Consider the following 22,803-nt stretch of genomic DNA (forward strand, 5'->3'; position numbering starts at 1 on the left):
TTGGGAGTTGTATTAATAATTTTACTCTGGACCAGGTTCTTTTTGGCATTTCATATTTGTATATGGTGCCCTCTAGTGCCCAGAAGCTCTACTCTCTGGAGCTGCTCAGCCACTGAAGCAATGTCAGGGGTTGCAGGGGAGCGGTATTGGTGCCTTGGTGGAGAAAAGAGTTGTTTCCTGCTTCCTGGCTGCTATGCCTGTCTCTACTGTCTGAACCAGTGGGCCAAGCACAGAGGTTTAAGCTTTTGTCCCAGAGCAGCCAGTTCTGGATCCCTGCTTTCCACAAGCGGCTGGAATCTCAGTCTCTCCAGGAATTCTGCTTGTCTTAGCTTTTAACCCTGTAATTATGAGAGTATCATGAAAGCACCATGAAATACAGGTTTGTGCTCCCAGAACAGATCTCCAGAGTTAGGTATTCAGCAGTCCCAGACCTCCACTCCCTCCCCCACTCCATTTCTCTTCCTCCTACCAGTGAGCTGGGTGTGGAAAGGGCTTGGGTCCTGCTGGGCCACAGTTTTGGTATGTTACCCTGTTCCATGAGGTCTGCTCTTTTCTTCAGGTCTATGCAGTCTGGCTCAGTCCTCTTTCCTGCTGGTCTCTCAGGGCTAGTGGTATTAATTATATTTTCATATTATATGCAGTTTTAAGAGGAAGCCTCTGTCTCATCTCCCACTCTGCCATCTTTAATCCTGTCTCCAGGACACATTCTATTCTGGAGGGGATGGCACTTCTTCCCACAGTGCAAGCCATCACAGTATTCTGAAGGAGAGCAGCAGAGATAAGTATGGGCTTAAGCTATTGAGGACACTATTTTGGCTTTACTGCCATAACACCACTGAAGTGTTTTCCCAATAGAAATAAACACAGTTTTTTCCCAAAATTAAATCAGATAATTGCTGGTAGTTTATAAAAGGACTTATCTTGGCTTCTAGACATTGTATTTTCAAAAAATATTTGGGTTCAAGCACATTAGAGCACTCTATTACATATTTCCTTCTTTAAATGTGTTTTTTTGTCACAGAGGAATCAACAGAGGAATAAAGCATTGAGGGGGGAATGACAGTGTCACCCAAGCATAGGGCTGGGGAATCTGTCCCTCCCTTCTGAAGGGGCAAGGTGTGCCTCAAGATGGGTGGGTCATGTTTAGAGAGGGAGTCATGTTAACAAAAGTACTTGAATGAGGAACATTTCAGAATGACATTTTATTAATTTGCAGGGGAAGTTGGACGGCTTAGCCCAGAAATGCTCTGCCCAGTAGATGCACTCCCTCTGCCCTCTTCCTCCTAGGCTGAACCACTTGCTGTCATATCTTGCCATTTGTAAAAGAGAAGAGTGTTCTTCCAGCTCAGTCAGTGGATTTTTACTCTGGAGAAGTCTTAGGAAGCAGACAGTACTTTAGAAAGACATAAACATTCCTCCCTAGTCATGCTGCCTGTCAGGGAGTAGACAGTGATCTGCCTACAGGATGAGCCCAAAGCCATCCCAAGGAGCAGCCATCCTGGATAAAATCGTCCTTCCTAGGACACAGTCTCTGAGAACTGTGAGACTATGGCAATCATGAGGTGTGCTTCCTGCCTCTATGGCCAGGATCTGCCACAGCTGGTGAGGAAGGCAAGTCATGAACACAGCAGTAGAGATACCTCAGAGGTGCTACGGGGCTCGGGTACTTGCCAGGAACATAGATGTGACATTGCATTTTCTAAAATGGGTGGTCCCAAACTGGTAGTTCCTAACCCTTTTGAGTCACAAAGCCGTTTGAGGATTTGACTCTTCCACCTCCTTCCCAATTTACAAAGACTCACTATTTTGCATGTAATTTATGAGATTTCCCAGAGCACCCTGAGGCTCATCTATGGTCCTTTGGCTCTAAACCATAGACTCCTGGGGGGGCAAGCACTGGGCTTGTTCTCTGTTGTGTGTTCAGCACCTACTGAAAGTGCCTGAGGTACGGGAGGTGTAATAATGTTTGCTGGGCAGTAAAGGGCAGAAGCAAAGCTGCACCTGCCTGACGGCCAGGCTAGGGTATGCGAATGCCATGGCATCAGTGCCTCTAGGGGCTTCCAGAGTGACTTTCCTGGCACTATTACTGACATTTGAAGCCAGGGCTGAAGGAGTGGGAGCCCTTCACTGTCTAACCCTCCATTCCTCACCTAGTCTTGTGATCTGAGACATGTAGTCAGTGGTGGTCACAGGGAAGAGATAAGTAATATTTTACATTGCTCCCTAGTTTTTGCCATGGCTTTCATATCAGTTTATTCTAAATGCTTCTGTGAAGTCAATCACTCAGTTATTTATGTGTGCTGCATATACTGAGCATCTTAGGGGCTGTTGTGTTCCAGGAGGGTGTTTGATCAATCAGTGCTGAGGTATTGAATCTAAAAGAGGATCAAAGTTCTAGTTCCTTTAAGCCCTGGGAGAGTCGTCCTTTTATATGCATAGATTGAGGGGGCACTTCTTCCCTCTGTTTGCTGCAGAATTCAAGCTCCTAACATGCGCGGGTGCTCAGGGAGAATGCCAAGGGTGCCAGGCTGGAGGTGGATGTTATCTACTCTTCCCAGCTGAAAGGAAAGGAGCGACACACAGCAGCAATTCACCAGAGAATTCCACTTTATTAGGGAAAGGTGCTGGGTTATATAGGAAGGGGCATGAATTGAGGTGTCACTTCTACGGGGCTGGTGGCTGTTGGCTAGGTGCTGGGATTAGGAGGGGGGCGAGAGGTGATTGGGCTTCAGGTGGCACTGGTGGGAACTGAGGACCCTGAAGAGAAGCCGGAAGTTTGCCATCTTACTGGTGGGGGCCCTTCATTCCCCCCTTTTTCCTCTATGGGGTTGTGGACGTTGCTTTCTCTCTGGCTGCTTCCTGCTGAACGGGGACGGAGAAGGGAGTGAGGGCTTCAGGACCGGGAGGAAAGGGTTGATAGGACTCCCCACAGTAAGGATGAGTAGATGTGGACTTCTTTAGGTTGGAAATCAATGAAGGTTCCCTGTAACCATAGGTCAAGGACCTGTTGATTCCAATGGTGCCAAGAGGATATGGGTGTCAGGGGCCAGGCGTCTGTGGCCATTGTTTCCAGGAACAGTTTCCAGTGGAGAGAGGGGTCCATCTCAGCATGTGGTGAGGAGGTCACGTGAGGGTGAGGGATCTTCTGTGGCCAGAAGCTGGTAGTTCCTGAGTAAAAGCTGGGTGAAAGCTTGATTAGAGATTTTTCTGATTTTATGAACTTTATTATACAGGGTAAGAAGACACAGGCGAGAAGAATGATTATTATGGGGCCCGCAATGGGCCAGAGCCAGGTGAGGAGGGAGTTTGTTAGTATTGAAGAGAATGGGTTGGAATTGGAAGCAGAGTGGAGGCTGGAGGCAAGGTCGGTGAGTTTGGTAATGTCAGTTTCTACAGTGCCGGATTCGTTGATGTAATAGCAGCACTCTTCCCAGAGGAAGATGCAGGTGCCGCCCTTCTCGGCTGTAAGCAGATCTAGGGCCCGCCGGTTTTGAAGGGTGACTTTAGCTAGCGAAATGACCTGTCTTTGGAGAGAGGCTAGGGAATCGGCAGTGGATGTCAGGGCTCCCTCAAGTTTGGTGTTGAGATCTCTAACTGCCCATAGAGAGTGACCCAAGGCTTCTCCCGAAAACCCTGCCCCAATGACTGAGGTGATCAAAGAGCTACTGACCATGATGGGAAGGAAAGCAACCTTTTTTGTGCGCGAGTGCAAGGGAGGTTGGAGCTCAAGGAATTCTGCCATGCTGTAAAGTGTAAGCTGTGGGATTAGGGTGACGAGAATGCAGGGTATATCAGAGTTGAGAGGCAGTGAGTTGGAAAGACTGCCATTACACCAAAAGAAGTGTCCCGGTTGCGTAAAAGTCTTAGAGCTGGAGGTAGGGGTGTAGATAGAGAGGCAGTGAAGTGCGCTGGAGGGGGGTGGAGTTGGGCCTACACAGTGGTGGATGGTGAGATTATCTGCGTATTCTGGTTCCCATAGGGGTATGTCTGCCAGAGGGCAAAGGGGTTGTCTTTCTGCATGGAAGGAGTAGTTGGAAATATTAAGGGGCATGGCGGTCAGCAGTGGGCGCTGTAGTGATGCACACAAGAAACAATTGGCTGTGTTAAGGGTGCGGTTGAGAAAGATGGTGGTGTCCTGAATGAGCTGTAATGAAGAGTAGGAGAAATGGGAAGAGGGGCAGGGATAAGAAGATGAAGAGGTGCCGTCAAGAGTTTGGATAATGACTTTTTCGGAATGTCTGCTATCTGATGCAACTTGAGAGATCTGGGAATGAGAGGGAACATACTTTCGAGAGATATGAAGGGTACCGTGGGGGGTCGAGGACCCCCCATAGTAACTGAGGCTGTGACTCCAGCAGCTCATCGAGAGTCCCAGGGATCTGGGATTGATAAGGAGAATGAGCAGTTGGGATATTTCATGAAACGGTTGGAGGAGTAATACTGTGGGTACTGGATGTTACCCATGTAGTGAATGGTGCAAGACCAGTAGGGACATCTGTAGGTGTCTGGCTATCGCCTGCAATAGACTTGTTTTTGGTCATAGAGGAAGCAGAGGTAGGGAGAATAAGGGTAGCTGCTAGTGAACACTTCAGTGGAGGGAGGAAAGTGGAGGTATAAAGGCTCAGAGCAACTTTTCAGAGGGCAGTCTGGTGTGGCAATGAGGGTAGTAACTTTTGTTTGATGCTGTGTGTAAGTCTGTCTGACTTTGAATCGCCATACAAAGGAGGCTGGGGTGGTGGGGAAGACAATAGGAATGAGGAAAAAAAGCGAGAGCGCAGTAAAGGAGGAAAAAGTCATGATTCGGGTATGGATGGCAAAGGGGGTGAACGGGATTTTGGAGGAAAGAGGACAGTAAGGTCAGGAGTCTGGAGGGAGGGGAGTCTGTAAACGTTTGTAGGTTAAGAGATCTTTTAGGTAATGTGGGGACAGAATGGTAAGGGGTGCCCTGAATGTCAGTTTATGAGCTGCCTTCTGCAAGAGCTGTCTAGCGGCTAATGCTCATAGGCAGGGGGCCCATCCCTGAACTGTGAGGTCTAATTGCTTGGAGAGATAAGCTACTGGGGCAAAGGATGGGCCATGATATTGGCTTAGGACACTTAGAGCTTGACTGGACCTCTCATGAATGTATAATGAGAAGGGCTTTGACAAATCAGGGAGATGGAGAGCTGGGGCTTCTACAAGGGCTTGACGGAGCTTAATGAAGGAGTGTCGGGGTGAGTAGGATAATGGTTCTTTAGGGGGGCCCTTGCTGAGGTTGTATAGGGGTCTTGCCAACAGGGAGAAGTTAGGGATCCACGCTCTAAAATACTCAGCCAGGCCTAGAAAGGAAAGGATTTCTGTCTTGGTTTTGGGAATGGGCAGGTCAGAGAGGAGCCGTTTTCTATCTAAGGTAATGGACTTTCTTTGTTGAGATAGAAGGAATCTGAGGTAAGTGACAGGAGGGGAAGAGATTTGAGCTTTGACAGGGGATACTTGGTAACCTCTGGAAGTTAGAAGGTTAAGTAGGGAGGCAGTGTCAAGTTAAGACCGTTCCCAAGAGGGACTGCAGAGTAGAAGATTGTCCATGTATTGTAATAAGGTGGACTTGGAGTGATCATGATGAAACTGTTTGAGGTCCTGAGCTAGGACCTGTCTAAAAATATGGGGACTATCTCGGAAGCTTTGTGGCAAAACTGTCCAAGTGAGTTGTTCAGAATGTCTGGTGCATGGGTCCGTCCAGGTGAAGGTGAAAAAATCTTGGGAGGAGGGGTCTAGAGGGATAGAAAAAATGCGTCCTTGAGATCTAGGACTGAGAAGTGGGATGCCGAGGCAGGGATCTGTGATAAAAGGCTGTATGGATTTGGAACTAAGGGATGGATAGGGACAACGGCTATGTTGATGAGGCGAAGGTCTTGGACATGGTGGAAAGATCCGTTGGTTTTTTTTAACAGCTAATATGGGGGTATTAAATGGGGAGTGAGTGGGTCTGAGGTAATTTATGTTTAAGAGATCTTGAATGATGGGTTGGAGGCCTATGAGGGCTGAAGTTGTTACGGGGTGTTGGGCCTGACAGATATACTGAGAAGGGTCACGTAATTTGATAGAGGCAGGGGGACATAGGGCCATGGAGGGGCTTGTAATGTCCCAAACTTTTGGATTTACAGGGTGTATGAGGGTGGAACCGGAGCTTTCATTGGGTAGAGGGGGGTTGTCGGCTATGAGGGCAATCAGAAAGGGAGTACTGGGGGCTGTGGGAGTGGATATAGTTATGGAAATGTGGAGGAGGGAAAGGATGTCTCGTCCTAGTAAAGGGATGGGACACTGGGGCATAACTAGGAAGGAGTGGGAGAAAGGTATTGGATTGTCTAGGATTGTGCATAAAAGGGGAGGGGCGTTTAATGGGAAAATCTGTTTACCTCCTACCCTGACTATAGGAGTAATGGCTGGCATGGTAGGGCCCCGGTATTCTTGCAAGACTGAGAAGGTGGCTCCTGTATCTAGGAGGAAGGAGATGGGGCGACCATCTACTGTTGAAGTAACTCTGGGCTCCTGTTTGGTGATGGAAATGGTTGGGTGAGTAGCTCCCAGGCCCCGTTAATCTTCTTCTGCCAGCCCCACTATGGTGGGCTTAGGATGGGAGTTGTTCGTCCAGCCTCCCCTTCGGGTGGTTGGGCAATCAGACCCCCAGTGGCCTTTTTTGTGGCATCTGGGGCACGGGGTGGTAGGAGATCTGGGGGAGGGGCACACCCTTGAGCAATGTCCCTCTTTTCCACACTTGAAACAAGCTCTTTGGGGGGGGCTTGTTTGTAGAGGGGCGCCCAGGTTGTGGTTTTATCAGCTGGGCCAACATTTGGAAATTGGCCTGATCAGCTTTCTGTTTACGGCGTTCTTTCTCCTCCTCCCAGTTATGGAAGACTTTAAAGGCCACTGTTAGGATCTCAGTCTGTGGGGTAGCGGGGCCCTGTTCTAACTTTTTGAGTTTAGCTTTAATGTCGGGGTAGCTTTGAGCTAGGAAGTATGTCATAAGGACATGTTTTCCTTCAGGTGTTTCTGGGTCTAGGCTGGTATACTGTAATAGGGCTTGAGTGAGTCTGTCAAAGACTTCGGAGGGCGTTTCGTCTCTCTTTTGAATTATGTCTTGGAGCTTTTGAAAACTGACTACTTTACGAGCTGCCTTTTTCAGACCTGCTATTAAGCAGGAGGCAAAAATATCTCGAGAGTGGAGACCCACGGCAGTGTTATAACCCCAGCGTGGGTCTTGTTTGGGGACAGCAGTGGGGCCAGGGGAATAGGTGGGGTCAGTCCTGTGGGTTTCAGTAGCATGCGTTTGGGCGAAGTCCCAAACTCGTCTATGCTCTTCAGGGAGGAGAGTATTGGCCAGGAGCATGAAAATGTCATGATGCGTGAGGCTGTAAGACTGGAGGGTCCATTGAAACTCCCTGATGTATGTCATGGGATCAATGGAAAAGGAACCTAGGCGTTTCTCTAGTTGGGCTAAATCTCTTAAGGAGAAAGGGACGTGAACGCGCACGATGCCTTTCGATCCTGCTACTTCCCGGAGTGGGGCAATAATTTTGGGAGGCCCTTGGGACTGAGCCTGAGGGGGACTGAAGGGTTCTGGCTCAGTCTGTGCGGGGGAAACAGGTGATGGGGGCAAAGCAGCGATAATTTTGGGAGGCCCTCGGGACCGAGTCTGAGGGGGCAAAGACGGAGGAGGCTCCTGAAACTTAGTTAGAGGGGAGCTGAAAGGCTCAGGCTCGATCTGCAGGAGGGGGGGAGGTGAGGGGGACGGAGGAGGATGGGGTGAGGTGGGAGAGGAGATGGTGGTGGAGGGAGGGGAAGAGGGGGAAGGGAGAGGAAGGGAGGCTGCTGTGGGGAAAGAGGCGGCGGTGGCGGTAGAGGAAGGGGAGGGGGTGTTGTAGGAAAAGATGGGGAAGGGAGAGGACGGGAGGCTTCCGCGGGGAAAGAGGCAGCGGTGGCGGCGGTAGAGGAAGTGGGAGGGGCTGTTTTAGGAGAAGAAAGGGAAGGGAGAGGACGCGAGGCTTCTGCTGCGGGAAAAGAGGCAGCGGCAGTGGAGGAGGATGGAGGGTTTGTAGGAGGGGGAGGGGCCAAAGGGGGAAGTCTGTATGGCAGAGGCTCGTTGGCCGGGTCAAAGGTAATCGAAGAGGGACTGGGAGTGTGTGGAGGGGAGGGAGACGGCTTGCAGGCTAGGAGAACTTGGGAGGGGGCGGGGGGAGGAGGAGGCGGAAAGCTTCGATATAGGGAATCTCCTTCCATTTTTTCAGGCGCTGGCAGTAGTTAAAAAGATTGCGAGTGATGTTAGGATCAAGAGTTCCCCCTGCGGGCCATTGGTTGTTATTGTCTAGGGGGTATGTCGACCAATCTTGGGAGCAATATTTACGGAGAAGTTTTGGTTTTATATCAGGCGTCAGGGAGAGGGTAGCCAGATGCTTAAGCAGGCATTCAAGAGGTGAACTTTTGGGGAGGGATGAGGAGGCTCCCATGGCTAAAGGACAGAGAAGGAGACAAACAGGGGAAGAGGAATGGAGATCCTCGGACTGGAAGCAGACCGCAAGGAGACAAAGGGCGTCCCCGATGATCCTTGGTGGTCTGCGGAAACTCGTACACGAGTCGGAATTTCTTAGGAAGTGTGGGTCGTCACCCAGACTTCCCTAAGAAGGCAGTTTGCCGGAGTCACGAGGTACTTAGCGCTAGGAGTTTTCGGCAGAGAGAACAGATTTCAGCGGACGGAACAGAAGGAGGAGGGGGGGGAAGGGAGCATTCTCATCCGCAAAGAAGTCACCTCATTTATGGCTGTTGGAGGGGGGGCCTGAGGTCCTGTCGCAGCTGTGAAGGCCTGAGGCGGGGATTTATGGCTGCTGGAGGAGGGGCCTGAGGGTCCGCCGCAGCCATGAAGGCCTGAGGCAGGGAGAGTTCCCTCCTCGTCCCCAAGCATCAGGGCCTTGCCGGACGATCACGGTCAATAGCAGTGCAATAGCTCGGGGAAGAGTGGCCCACCCCGGGGAAATTTTGCTTAAAAAGTTTCGGCACTGATGGAAGGTACAGTGAGTGTGTTTATGACTGCCAGAGGAGGGGCCTGAGGGTCCACCGCAGCCGTGAAGGCCTGAGGCGGGGATTTATCGCTGTTGGAGGAGGGGCCTGAGGGTCTGCCGCAGCCATGAAGGCCTGAGGCAGGGAGAGTTCCCTCCTCATCCCCGAGCGTCAGGGCCTTGCCGGACGATCACGGTCAATGGCACTGCGATAGCTCGGGGAAGAGTGGCCCACTCCGGGGGGGAAAACTTACCTAAAGGCCAGAGAGGAGTGGTGAGTGTGATGAGCCAGCACCGGAAAAAGAGGACGAGGGCAAGCTGCTGCTGGTGTTGGGGGGAAGATGGGGCCCAGTTGGGGTGTCCTGTCTCCCGGGTTTTGGCACCAATGAAAGGAAAGGAGCGACACACAGCAGCAATTCACCAGAGAATTCCGCTTTATTAGGGAAAGGTGCTGGGTTATATAGGAAGGGGCATGAATTGAGGTGTTACTTCTACGGGGCTGTTGGCTGTTGGCTAGGTGCTGGGATTGGGAGGGGGGTGAGAGATGATTGGGCTTCAGGTGGCACCGGCGGGAACTGAGGACCCCGAAGAGAAGCCGGAAGTTTGCCATCTTACTGGTGGGGGCCCTTCACCAGCTGCACTGGAACTCTAAACCTTTCCCAACAAAATTTGTTGCTGGTCTTGTTTGGTAATAGACATTTTTGCCTTGGTTTGTCTGTTTGTTTTTTTAATTGTCCGATGACTTTTTCTTCATTCTTGTTCTTCATAACTCTTCATATATTTGGCAGTGTTGATGCTCCTACCATCTTGGATTGCTCCTTGCGTGCTTGCTAACTGCATGATGCTGTTTGTGTTGGCCTGCTTTCTGACTACCCCTCCTGCTCCTCGTGGTGAGTCCTTCTCCTGCCTTTTCACTGAAGACTTTCACTGAGGATCCATCCTTTTCTTCTTCTTTACAAACACTTCTCCAGAGTATATGGTTTCACATCCATTTGATTATTCACTGCTGGTGATTCTTCACTGAGTCTCTCTCATGTCCCTGACATGGTACTAGGCTTAGGGAATACCAAGATGAATGAAATTCAGTTTCTGCCTTCAGGGGGTCATGTGATGATAAGTAGTAGCCTAACCCAGTACCTTTCTTTACTCATGTTCCAGGGCTCATTGCCCTCTAGCTAGGCTCTAAGTTATTTATGCATGCTCAGTTTTAATTTCACATCTTACATGAATCTTTTGCCTGCATGTCTATCCTTCACTAGTTTTCTTCTTTTCCAAATTGTTCTAGTCAGGAGAGCTGGGTTTTATTCCTTCAACAGCTTTGTCACCTTGGGCAACTCACTTGATCTGTGTTGAACTTAATATCTCCATCTGTGGAATGAGGAGGTTGTAGCACTAGGATCCTTCCATCTGCAAAATTCAATGGTTCTATGATCATACACAATCAGAATGAGGTGGAGGCTAATATAAAATAACAATTATAGTGGAGCTAATGATTTTTTAAAACTTATGAGTAGGATCCTCATGAGAGTTGCTAGGACATCATGAAGTTGTTTGTTGGTTCTGGAAAATATTTGCCCTCATCACCTATTATAATTAGCCAATTGCCAAACTATTAACATGATCAGGTAAAGGGAAGGCAGGCATGGGAGGGGCTGTTAGTTGTTAGTGGTGGTTAAAGCAGGATAAGGTGGCAGCCTTAAACTTTCTGGAAGGATTGTCCTCATACAGATATTGTACTAAGGTGATTGACCTTTATAGTAAATTTGTGCATTAATCCATGTGTTTATGAATGTCATTCACATTAAATAAATTTTTGTAGAGTAAAAGTTCTGCTTTGGATCTTAAAAAATAACTGTTTTTAGATAGGAAGTTTTTTCTGTTATTAGAAAGTGATATTATTTTCTTAGTCACTGATATTTTGAATTTAAAAAACAGAGGTCCATTCAAACCAGATAACTAAAGACAGATTTGTGTATATGTAAAATGGTGAAATATATGGCAATGAAAACACTGAATGATTGAATCTTTCAAATGCAAGATTTGAACAAAAGATGCCAAATATAAAACAATGCACAGTATAATGTTCCATTTATATAAATTTAAAAAATAGGCAAAAGTAACCCATGGTGTTAGAAGTCAGGATAAAGATTAACTTTAGGATGGAGGAAGGCAGCCTGAGATAGACTCTGTTTCTTGGCTGTCTGTATTGTTCTGCTGGTGATTTTGTGTGTATTTTTTCCAATACCATCTTGCCTTAATCACTGGTTTTATAAGTCTTGATCTCTGCTAGGCAAATTCTCTTTCCTTTTTACATTCAACCATGTCTTGATGATTGTAGGACCTTTGATAATTTATATTTTGACCCCCAAATGGACCATGTTACAACTAGTTTATAATTTGTTTTTAAAAAACTTAATAATAATAATACATTGTGAATATCTTTCCTTTACATGTTATTATAAGATAATTTGTAATGGCTGCATGATAGATATGTTATTGTTTAAATGTTCAATCATTTATTTATTCCATTCCCAGTTTTGGGATACTTAATTTATTGCCTAATTTTCATCATTATAAGCAATTCTGTGGTAGACGTTCTTGTGGCAAAATCTTTCTAACACATTTATAATTACTTCATCAGTCTAAGGATTTGCTCAATTTTAAGTATTGCAATTATTTAACTAATTTAAATGAGGAGACCATCAGACTGAGGTGGCTCTAATGCCATGGTAGAAAACTAAAATGTAGGCCCGTCAATGCCTCAAAGTTAGGAAATGGAAACCTGGGGACAACCAAACACAAGCAGCCAACAGGGCTATCTGAAAGGAAAGGAGCGACACATAGCAGCAATTTACTGGAGAGTTCTGCTTTATTAGGTAAAGGTGCTGGGTTATATAGGAAGGGGTATGAATTGATTGAGGTGTCACTTCTACAGGGCTGGTGGCTGTTGGCTAGGTGCTGGGATTGGGAGGAGAGCTAGAGGTGATTGGGCTTCAGGTGGCGCCAGCGGGAACTGAGGACCCCGAAGAGAAGCCGGAAGTTTGCCATCTTACTGGTGGGGACCCTTCATTCCCCCCTTTCTCCTCTATGGGTTTGTGGATGTTGCCTTCTCTCTGGCTGCTTCCTGCTGAACAGGGGTGGAGAAGGGAGTGAGGGCTTGAGGATTGGGAGGAAAGGGTTGATAGGACTCCCCATAGTAAGGACGAGTAGATGTGGACTTCTTCAGGTTTGGAAATCAATGAAGGTTCCCTGTAACCATAGGTTGAGGACCTGTTGATTCTAATGGTGCCAAGAGGATATGGGTGTCAGGAGCTAGGCGTCTGTGGCCATTGTTTCCAGGAACAGTTTCCAGTGGAGAGAGGGGTCCATCTCAGTGTGTGGTGAGGAGGTCACTTGAGGGTGAGGGATCTTCTGTGGCCAGAAGCTGGTAGTTCCTGAGTAAAAGCTGGTTGAAAGCTTGATTAGAGATTTCTCTGATTTGATGAACTTTATTATACAGGGTAAGAAGAGACAGGTGAGAAGAATGATTATTATGGGGCCTGCAATGGGCCAGAGCTAGGTGAGGAGGGGGTTTGTTAGTATTGAAGAGAATGGGTTGGAATTGGAAGCAGAGTGGAGGCTGGAGGCAAGGTCGGTGAGTTTGGTAATGTTAGTTTCTACAATGCCGGAATAGCAGCACTCTTCCCAGAGGAAGATGCAGGTGCCGCCCTTCTCGGCTGTAAGCAGATCTAGGGCCCGCCAGTTTTGAAGGGTGACTTTAGCTAGCGAAATGACCTGTCTTTGGAGAGAGGCTAGAGAATCGGCAGTGGATGTCAGGGCTCTCTCAAGTTTGGCGTTGAGATCTCTAACTGCCTATAGAGAGTGACCCAAGGCTTCTCCCGAAAACCCTGCCCCAATGGCTGAGGTGATCAAAGAGCTACTGACCACGATGGGAAGGAAAGCAGCCCTTTTTGTGCGCGAGGGCAAGGGAGGTTGGAGCTCAAGGAATTCTGCCATGCTGTAAAGTGTAAGTTGTGGGATTAGGGTGACAGGAATGCAGGGTGTATCGGAGTTGAGAGGCAGTGAGTTGAAAAGACTGCCATTACACTAAAAGAAGTGTCTCGGTTGCGTAAAAGTCTTAGAGCTGGAGGTAGGGGTGTAGATAGAGAGGCAGTGAAGTGCGCTGGAGGGGGGTGGAGTTGGGCTTACACAGTGGTGGATGGTGAGATTATCTGCGTATTCTGGTTCTCATAGGGGTATGTCTGCAAGGGGATGGAGGGGTTGTCTTTCTGCATGGAAAGAGTAGTTGGAAATATTGAGGGGCACAGCGGCCAGCAGTGGGCGCTGTAGTGATGAGCACAAGAAACAATTGGCGGTGTTGAGGGTGTGGTTGAGAAAGATGGTGGTGTCTTGAATGAGCTGTAACTAAGAGTAGGAGGAATAAGAAGATGAAGAAGTGCTATCAAGAGTTTGGATAATGACTTTCTTGGAATGTCTGATATTTGATGCAACTTGAGAGATCTGGGAGCGAGAAGGAATATACTCTCGAGAGATATGAAGGGTACCGTGGGGGGTCGAGGACCCTTTGTAGTAAACTGAGGCTGTTACTCTAGCAGCCCATCAAGAGTCCCAGGGATCTGGGATTGATAAGGACAATGAGCCGTTGGGATATTTTATGAAACGGAGGAGTAATACTGTGGGTACTGGAAGTCACTCATGTAGTGAATGGTGCAAGACCAGTAGGGACATTTCCCGTAGGTGTCTTGCCATCGCCTGCAATAGGCTTGTCTTTGGTCATAGAGGAAGCAGAGGTAGGGAGAATAAAGGTAGCTGTAAATGAATACTTCAGTGGAGGGAGGAAAGTGGAGGTACAAAGGCTCAGAGCAGCTTTTTAGAGAGCAGTCTGGTGTGGCAATGAGGGCAGTAACTTTTGTTTGATGCTGTGTGTAAGTCTCTCTGACTTTGAATCGCCATACAAAGGAGGCTGGGGTGGCGGGGAAGACAATAAGAATGAGGAAAAAGCAAGAGAGCAGTAAAGGAGGAAAAAGTCATGATTCGGGTATGGATGGCAAAGGGGGTGAATGGGATTTTGGAGGAAAGAGGACAGTAAGGTGAGGAGTCTGGAGGGAGGGAGAGTCTGTAAACTTTTGTAGGTTAAGAGATTTTTTAGGTGATGTGGGGACAAAATGGTAAGGGGCGCACTGAATGTCAGTTTATGAGCTTCTTTCTGCAAAAGCTGTCTAGCGGCTAATGCTCGTAGGCAGGGGGCCCATCCCTGAACTGTGGGGTCTAATTGCTTGGAGAGATAAGCTACTGGGGCAAAGGATGGGCCATAATATTGGCTTAGGACTCTTAGAGCTTGACTGGACCTCTCATGAATGTATAATGAGAAGGGCTTCGACAAATCAGGAAGATGGAGAGCTGGGGCTTCCACAAGGGCTTGACGGAGCTTAATGAAGGAGGGTCAGGGTGAGGAGGATAATGGTTTTTTAGGGGGGGCTCTTGCTGAGGTCGTATAGGGGTCTTGCTAACAGGAAGCAGGGAGAAGTTAGGGATCTATGCTCTAAAATATCTAGCTAGGCTTAGAAAGGAAAGGATTTCTGTCTTGGTTTTGGGAATGGGCAGGTCAGAGAGGAGCCATTTTCTGTCTAAGGTAATGGACTTTCTTTGTTGAGATAGAAGGAATCTGAGGTAAGTGACAGGAGGGGAAGAGATTTGAGCTTTGACGGGGGATACTCGGTAACTTCTGGAAGCTAGAAGGTTAAGTAGGGAGGCAGTGTCAAGTTGAGACTGTTCCCATGAGAGACTGCAGAGTAGAAGATTGTCTATGTATTATAAGGTGGACTTGGAGTGATCATGATGAAACTGTTTGAGGTCTTGAGGTAGGACGTGTTTAAAAATATGGGGACTATCTCGGAAGCTTTGTGGCAAAACTGTCCAAGTGAGTTGTTTAGAATGTCTTGTGTATGGGTCCGTCCAGGTGAAGATTAAAAAATCATGGGAGCAGGGGTCTAGAGGGATAGAAAAATGGGTCTTTGAGATTTAGGACTGAGAATTGGGATGCTGAGGCAGGGATCTGCGATAAAAGGCTGTATGGATTTGGAACTAAGGGATGGATAGGGACAACGGCTATGTTGATGAGGTGAAGGTCTTGGACAAGGCGGAAAGATCCGTTGGTTTTTTTTAACAGCTAATATGGGGGTATTAAATGGGGAGTGAGTGGGTCTGCTTGAATGATGGGTTGGAGGCCTATGAGTGCTGAAGTGTTTAGGGGGTATTGGGCCTGACAGATATACTGAGAGGGGTCATATAATTTGATAGAGGCAGGCGGACATAGGGCTACGGAGGGGCTTGTAATGTCTCAAACTTAGGGATTTACACTGTTTATGAGGGCAGAACCGGAGCTTTCATTGGGTAGAGGGGGTTGTCGGCTATGAGGGCCATCAGAAAGGGAGTACTGGGGGCTGTGGGAGTGGATATAGTTATGAAAATGTGGAGGAGGGAAAGGATGTCTCGTCTTAGTAAAGGGATGGGACACTGGGGTATAACCAGGAAGGAGTGGGAAAAAGGTATGGGATTGTCTAGGATTGTGCATAAAAAGGGGGGGGTTTAATGGGAAAATCTGTTTACTTTTTACCCCGACTATAGGAGTAATGGCTGGCGTGGTAGGGCCCCGGTATTCTCACAAGACTGAGAAGATGGCTCCTGTATCTAGGAGGAAGGAGATGGGGCGACCGTCTACTGTTAAAGTAACCCTGGGCTCCTGTTTGGTGATGGAAATGGTCGGGTGAGAAGCCCCCGGACCCCATCAATCTTCTTCTGCTGGCTCTACTATGGCGGGCTTAGGATGGGGGTTGTTCATCCAGCTTCGGGTGGTTGGGCAATCAGACCCCCAGTGGCTCTTTTTGTGGCATTTGGGGCATGGGGTGGTAGGAGATCTGGGGGAGGGGCACACCCTTGACTAATGTCCCTCTTTTCCGCACTTGAAACAAGCTCCTGGGGAGGCTTGTTTGTAGAGGGGCGCCCAGGTTGTGGTTTTATCAGCTGGGCTAACATCTGGAAATTGGCCTGATCAGCTTTTTGTTTACGGCGTTCTTTCTCCTCTTCTTGGTTATGGAAGACTTTAAAGGCTACTGTTAGGATCTCAGTCTGTGGGGTAGCGGGGCCCTGTTCTAACTTTTTGAGTTTAGCTTTAATGTCGGGGTAGCTTTGAGCTAGGAAGTATGTCATAAGGACCTGTCTTCCTTCAGGTGTTTCTGGGTCCAGGCTGGTATACTGTAATAGGGCTTGAGTGAGTCTGTCAAAGACTTCGGAGGGGGTTTCATCTCTCTTTTGAATTATGTCTTGGAGCTTTTGAAAATTGACTAGTTTACGAGCTGCCTTTTTCAGACCTGCTATTAAGCAGGAGGCAAAAATATCTCGAGAGTGGAGACCCATGGCGGTGTTATAATCTCAGTGTGGGTCTTGTTCTGGGACAGCAGTGGGGCCAGGGGGATAGGTGGGGTTAGTCCTGTGGTTTTCGGTAGCGTGTGTTTGGACGAAGTCCCAAACTCGTCTATGCTCTTCAGGGAGGAGAGTATTGGCCAGGAGCATGAAAATGTCATGATTTGTGAGGCTGTAAGACTGGAGGGTCCATTGAAACTCCCTGATGTATGTCGTGCGATCAGTGGAAAAGGAACTTAGGCGTTTCTCTAGTTGGGCTAAATCTCCTAAGGAGAAAGCGATGTGAACGCGCACCATGCCTTCAGATCTTGCTACTTCCCAGAGGGGGGCGATAATTTTGGGAGGCTCTCGGGACCGAGTCTGAGGGGGACTGAAGGGTTCTGGCTCAGTTTGTGGGAGAGTGATGCGGTCTAGCCGTGCCTAGTTGAGCAGGTCCTGAAGTGCAGAAGGGGGGCAAAGAAAATAAAGATAGAATCAGACCCACGTGTTGCCAGCCTGCAGCCCAGCTGCTTGTCTCTGCTGCTTTAGTTGGGCTTGAACTCATGACTCTGAGTTTAACAGTCCCATGCTCTACTAATTGAGCTACAGCAGGGCTCCAGTTAATTGCTTATGGAATGCGTTGTTTTCTATTCCTGCCACATCGGCAAGTGGGGGAAGGGCATAGCTAGAAGCAGGGGCGGTGTTTCTACACATCTTTAAGGTCTCCCTATTTTCAGAGTGAGGAGTCTTGGCAAGATATGTTTTTGTGGACAGATAACTTCTAAGGACTGCACATGTTTTTGTGGACAGATAACTTCTAAGGACTGCACCGGTTTTTGTTTAGCTTGTGCTTTCCCATGCTGCGTTCAGACATGGGGGGAGGTGCTTTCCCATTCTCTCTACAAACATGTGAGAAGACAAAGGCGGTCCCTAACAGGGGAGAAACAGGTGATGAGGGCAAAGACGGAGGAGGCCCTTGGGACCTAGTTAAAGGGGGGGCTGAAAGGCTCGGGCTTAATCTGCGGGGGATGAAGGCGGAGGAGGTGAGAGGGGGAGGAGATGGTGGGGGAGGAAGGGAGAAAGGCTGTTGTAGGAGAAGAAGGGGAAGGGAGTGAATGGGAGGCTTCTGTGGGGGTGGCGTCTTGCAGGCTATGAGAACTTGGGAGGGGGCTGGGGGAGGAGGGGGCAGAAAGCTTCAATATAGGGAATCTCTTTCCATTTTTTCTAGGCGCTGGCAGTAGTTAAAAAGATCGCGAGTGATGTTAGGATCAAGAGTTCCCCCTGCGGGCCATTGGTTGTTATTGTCTAGGGGGTATGTCGGCTAATCTTGGGAGCAATATTTACGGAGAAGTTTTGGTTTTATATCAGGCGTCAGGGAGAGGGTAGCCAGATGCTTAAGCAGGCATTCAAGAGGTGAACTTTCGGGGAGGGATGAGGAGGCTCCCATGGCTAAAGGACAGAGAAGGAGACAAACAGGGGAAGACGAACAGAGATCCTCGGACTGGAAGCAGACCACAAGGAGACAAAGGGCGTCCCTGATGATCCTTGGTGGTCTGCGGAAACTCGTACACGAGTCGGAATTTCTTAGGAAGTGTGGGTCGTCACCCAGACTTCCCTAAGAAGGCAGAGTGCCGGAGTCACGAGGTACCTATCGCTAGGCGTTTTCAGTGGATGGAGCAGAAGGAGGAGGGGGGGAAAAGGGAGTGTTCTCATCTACAAAGGAGTCACCTCATTTATGGCTGTTGGAGGGGGGTGCCTGAGAGTCGACCGCCACCGTGAAGGTCTGAGGCAGGGATTTATGACTGTCGGAGAAGGGGCCTGAGCGTCCGCCGCAGCCATAAAGGCTTGAGGCAGGGATTTATGGCTGTTGGAGGAGGGGCCTGAGCGTCCGCCGCAGCTGTAAAGGCCTGAGGCAGGGAGAGTTCCCTCCTCATCCCCGAGTGTTAGGGCTTTGCCGGATGATCACGGTCAATGGCACTGCGATAGCTCAGGGAAGAGTGGCCCACCCCGGGGAAATTTTGCTTAAAAAGTTTCAGCACTGATGGAAGGGACTGTGAATGTGTTTATGACTGTCGGAGGAGGGGCCTGAGCATCCGCCGCAGCCGTAAAGGCTTGAGGCGGGGATTTATGGCTGTTGGAGGAGGGGCCTGAGGGTCTACCGCAGCTGTGAAGACCTGAGGCGGGGAGCATTCCCTCCTCATCCCCGAGCATCAGGGCCAACTTGCCGGATGATCACGGTCAATGGCACTGCGATAGCTTGGAGAAGAGTGGCCCACTCTGGGGGCAAATCTTACCTAAAGTCCAGAGAGGAGTGGTGAGTGTGATGAGCCAGCACCGGAAAAAGAGGATGAGGGCAAGCTGCTGCTGGTGTCGGAGAGAAGACGGGGCCCAGTTGGGGTGTCCTGTCTCCCGGGTTTCGGCACCAATGAAAGGAAAGGAGCGACACACAGCAGCAATTCACCGGAGAGTTCTGCTTTATTAGGGAAAGGTGCTGGGTTATATAGGAAGGGATATGAATTGATTGAGTTATCACTTCTACAGGGCTGGTGGCTTTTGGCTAGGTGCTGGGATTGGGAGGGGAGTGAGAGGTGATTGGGCTTCAGGTTGCGCCGGCGGGAACTGAGGACCCCGAAGAGAAGCCGGAAGTTTGCCATCTTACTGGTGGGGACCCTTCACTATCAGCTACAGTCCATCAATAATTTCCTTGTTTTGCTCCCTCCTTTTCTCTGTAAAAGTGTTTCTCCAGCTCCTGCCAGTGGAGAACTCCTAACCACTTCTTGTTAGGCATTGCCCCATTCCAAATGATTTTGCTCAAATAAACTCTTAGAATTTGTAATATGCTTCAGTTTATCTTTTAGCAATATAAATTGCTAGATTATTTTTTAGGAAGTTCATATGCACTGTGTGACAGTGTACTTCTCAAGGCAGGCATCCTTGTTAACAGTGAACATTATCATTAAAACATCTTTCTTTCTGATTTGATAGACAAATAATTTAAAACCAAGTTAAATTTGGATTGCATATCTAATTTGGATTAACACATACTCTGTTCCTATTGTAAAGGAATGCAGAACATCAAGAATCAGGATAAAATTTAACTGCACCTTAGAACAAAACCACCCGTTTTAGTAGAAACTGCCTGAGACTAACATTCCTGGACCCTGCCCTAAATTAGATAACTAGGAGTGGGCGACCCCCTAGGGCCGAAACTCGTGATAAGTCACAAAGGAATGCTTGTGTAAAGGTCAGGCAACCGGTGTGTTCCCCTTTCAGTTTTATTGGCTAAAGTATAGAATGTGTTCCAAATTCATTGGTTGTGGTAACGTGGGGGCTTCGGTGCAACAGCTGTGAAAACCCTATATAATCCATACCTAAAGTTGCTTGGGGGTCTGCAGCTCGGACTCTACCTGCAAGTCAGGAGAGGTGCTGTCGGCCCCAGCTAGCTGGCTGATTAAAGACTTTGCTTGAATTTACATCTCCGCATCCGTGTGGTTTGTTCTCTGGAGGAACCTCGGAGTCTAGGACCCTAACACTATTTTTCTAGTCATGGAGTTTCACACACTGAGCATTCCTCTAAGTCCTTTTCCCTTTTGTTCCATTAGAGGAATAGGACCAGGCCCCCCAGGTCCCTGGAGAGTCAGACTGCCAAGGTCCTGAGTTTATTTTGCAGGGATTTCCTCTCAGCAGTCAGGTGGAGCTGCTGTGCCTACTGCTCCTGCTCCTGTTCCAGCAGTTGCTCCCAGAGACATGTCTCATCATCTCTTTTGTGCTGTCTTATGCCTACCTCCACACCCCCATGGGCTCCTTCCTGTGTAGCCTCTCTATACTGGCCATCCTCATCACCTCAGTCAGTTCTCCAAAACTGTTGGCCAACTTGGTGTCTGGGGAAAAAAACAATCCCCTTTGCTGGGTGTATCACTCAGTGCTATTTGTACTTCTTCCTGGCATGGCAGTGTCTTCTGCTGACAGTCGTGTCGTATGATCACTGTATTACCATCTGCTACCTGCTGTGGTACAGGTCTGCATTGAGACTACTGTGATCTCTTGGGTGGAAGCCTTCCTATTTGTGCTCTTTCCAACCATCCTCATTTTCCAGATGCCCTTCTGTGATCCCTCCATTATTAACCCACTTCTTCTATGACAGTGGGCTCTTGCTGACCCTCTCTTGGCAACACACCACTGCCACTGAGCCTTTGCTTTTTCATATACAGCAACAATATATAGCAGTAATAGCACAACTCCTTTTGGGTTCCCAGACCCGATTCCAACATGCATGTGTGGGAGGGGTCTTCCTGTGCTCAACACCAAGCCATCCTTGAACACCAGCAGGGTGTCCAAGAATTCAACTTAATTCTGATTCTGTCTGCCCGGAGACAGCATCATATTCCCCAGGTTAAGGGCTCTGTCCAGCAAGACTGCCCTCCAGATGCCAGTCACAAACCCCAGGCAGTTACCTATGCCTCTGATCAAGCAGGTACAGATTGGAGGTTCCCACAACCTCCCCCTTAGGTATGATTAATTTGCTAGAGTGGCTCAAAGAACTCAGGAAAACACATGTTTACCAGTTTAATAAAGGATAGTGTGAAGTATACACGCTAACAGCCAGATGAACAGATACACAGGGCAAGGTCCCAAAAAAGGAGTTTCTGTCCTCTTGGAGCTTGGGGTCTAGCTTGGTTGCACATGGAAGCATTCTGGTTCTCCATGTTTGGAACCTCTTTCTGACAGAGAAGCAGGATCCAAGAGAGTGATAAGTTCTTCTCAGAGGTTTTTGTGAGCCCTTCATTGCCTAGTCACAATTGACTAAATCTTTGGCCATTGGCTGATTCAGTGTCCAGCCCCTGTGCTTGGGTGGGGTCCAAAGTCTCATTAACATGACAAGACACCCATTTCACCTTTAAGGCTCTAAAGTGTTTTCAGGAACTGTGGATGAAAACCAGATATACCTGGAAATATATATTTGGTCATATGAATGACCAAATATATATTCCTTATAACTCATTATATCACAGAACCAATAGATTTTCTGCTTGCACTCATGGTCATCCTCTGCCTCATAGTCCTTGTGTCCTATTCCTATATGCACATCATTTTGACAACTGTGCACATCCCTTCTGCAAGTGGAAGGAAGAAGACTTTACTCAATACCTGTGCTTTCCACCTGACTGTAGTCATGATTTCTGGTGGTGTCACAGTATTTACCTATGTAACTCTCTCACAGAAAGAATACCTGGAGATCATCAAGGTCCCTTCAGTACTGAGCAAGGTTGTGGTTCAATTCCTTAGCACCACAGGGTATATATACTTGAGGAATGACATGGTGTTGGGCGTCCTCAAGGATGACTGGGTCAGGGTTCCAGCAGTTTTAGAAAAGAGGATGAGGACAATGCTGAGGAACAGATTGTCCTCCAACAAAGACCACTAGGAAGGGATAGGCCCTCTTCCTCTTCATCACCACATGTCTCTTGTACAAATCCTTAGGAGTAGAAAGACAGGACTTGCCTTAGCAAAATGGTGAATAGCCAAAGGATCCTGAGTGGACTACTGTGGCAGTAAGACTGAGCTTGGAGATGAGGACTTGGACTCTGGTCTTGGTTCTAACTTGAATACTATGGCCACAGCTCTGTCACTAGCCACTCTGGACCTCAGTGACCTCATCTGAAGTATGTCAGGGCTGAACTTAATCTCTAAGTCCCATCTATGTTGAGTGTTCTAAGAATTACAGAAGGGCTGTGCAGCCTGTGTCCTATTCAAAGCTCCAACAGGTTTGGCCCCATTTCCTCATGGGTCTTGAGCACAACTCTTCTATCAGCTTGACGCAAAGTCCTTCCTGGTCCCCTCTGCATGTATCCTTCCATCTTCTCTAGGAAAAAACCTTAATTATTCTCCAATCCACTGTTATATGCTCTAATCCTTGTTTATCCTCAGTGGGGATCTATAATGATTATGGTGAATATATATAGTCTGTGTTACTTAAAAATACTGCTTCCTGTAATAGAACATGTTCATAATAACCAACATGCTCACATTCTTATGCAAGACACAGTCCTGTTCCTCAGCCCCAAATTGTTGCTGGGCAGCTGCATCAGGGGAGGTCTCTCACTAAACACTAGGTGAAACCAGGACAGGCGAGGATTCTTGACACTGAGCAAGAAAGAATTCTTGGCCAGGTTGGATGAGTGTAAGTAAGAAAGGAATTCATTAAAGAAGAGTAGTAGTGGATGGCAGCAGCCATGCAGACAGTAGAGGGCAAGGGAAAACAGAAGGAGGAAAGGAAAGTTCATTGAACCCCTGCTCAGTTTACGGAAAAATCCCTTGCCAACTCCTGAAGCCAGGTCACCTGGTGTCCAGTGTCTTCTTGAATCTGCTCAGC

The 22,803-nt window shown here is 48.2% G+C and overlaps 1 pseudogene; it reads left to right on the top strand.

Annotated features, from left to right (window-relative positions):
• The first annotated feature begins 1,557 nt into the window (after positions 1-1,557).
• Positions 1,558-22,270, top strand: LOC118972251 (olfactory receptor 6J1-like; annotated as a pseudogene).
• The last annotated feature ends 533 nt before the right edge of the window (positions 22,271-22,803 follow it).

This window comes from Manis javanica, chromosome 8 (assembly GCF_040802235.1).
Source record: "Manis javanica isolate MJ-LG chromosome 8, MJ_LKY, whole genome shotgun sequence".
Classification (NCBI taxonomy): domain Eukaryota; kingdom Metazoa; phylum Chordata; class Mammalia; order Pholidota; family Manidae; genus Manis; species Manis javanica.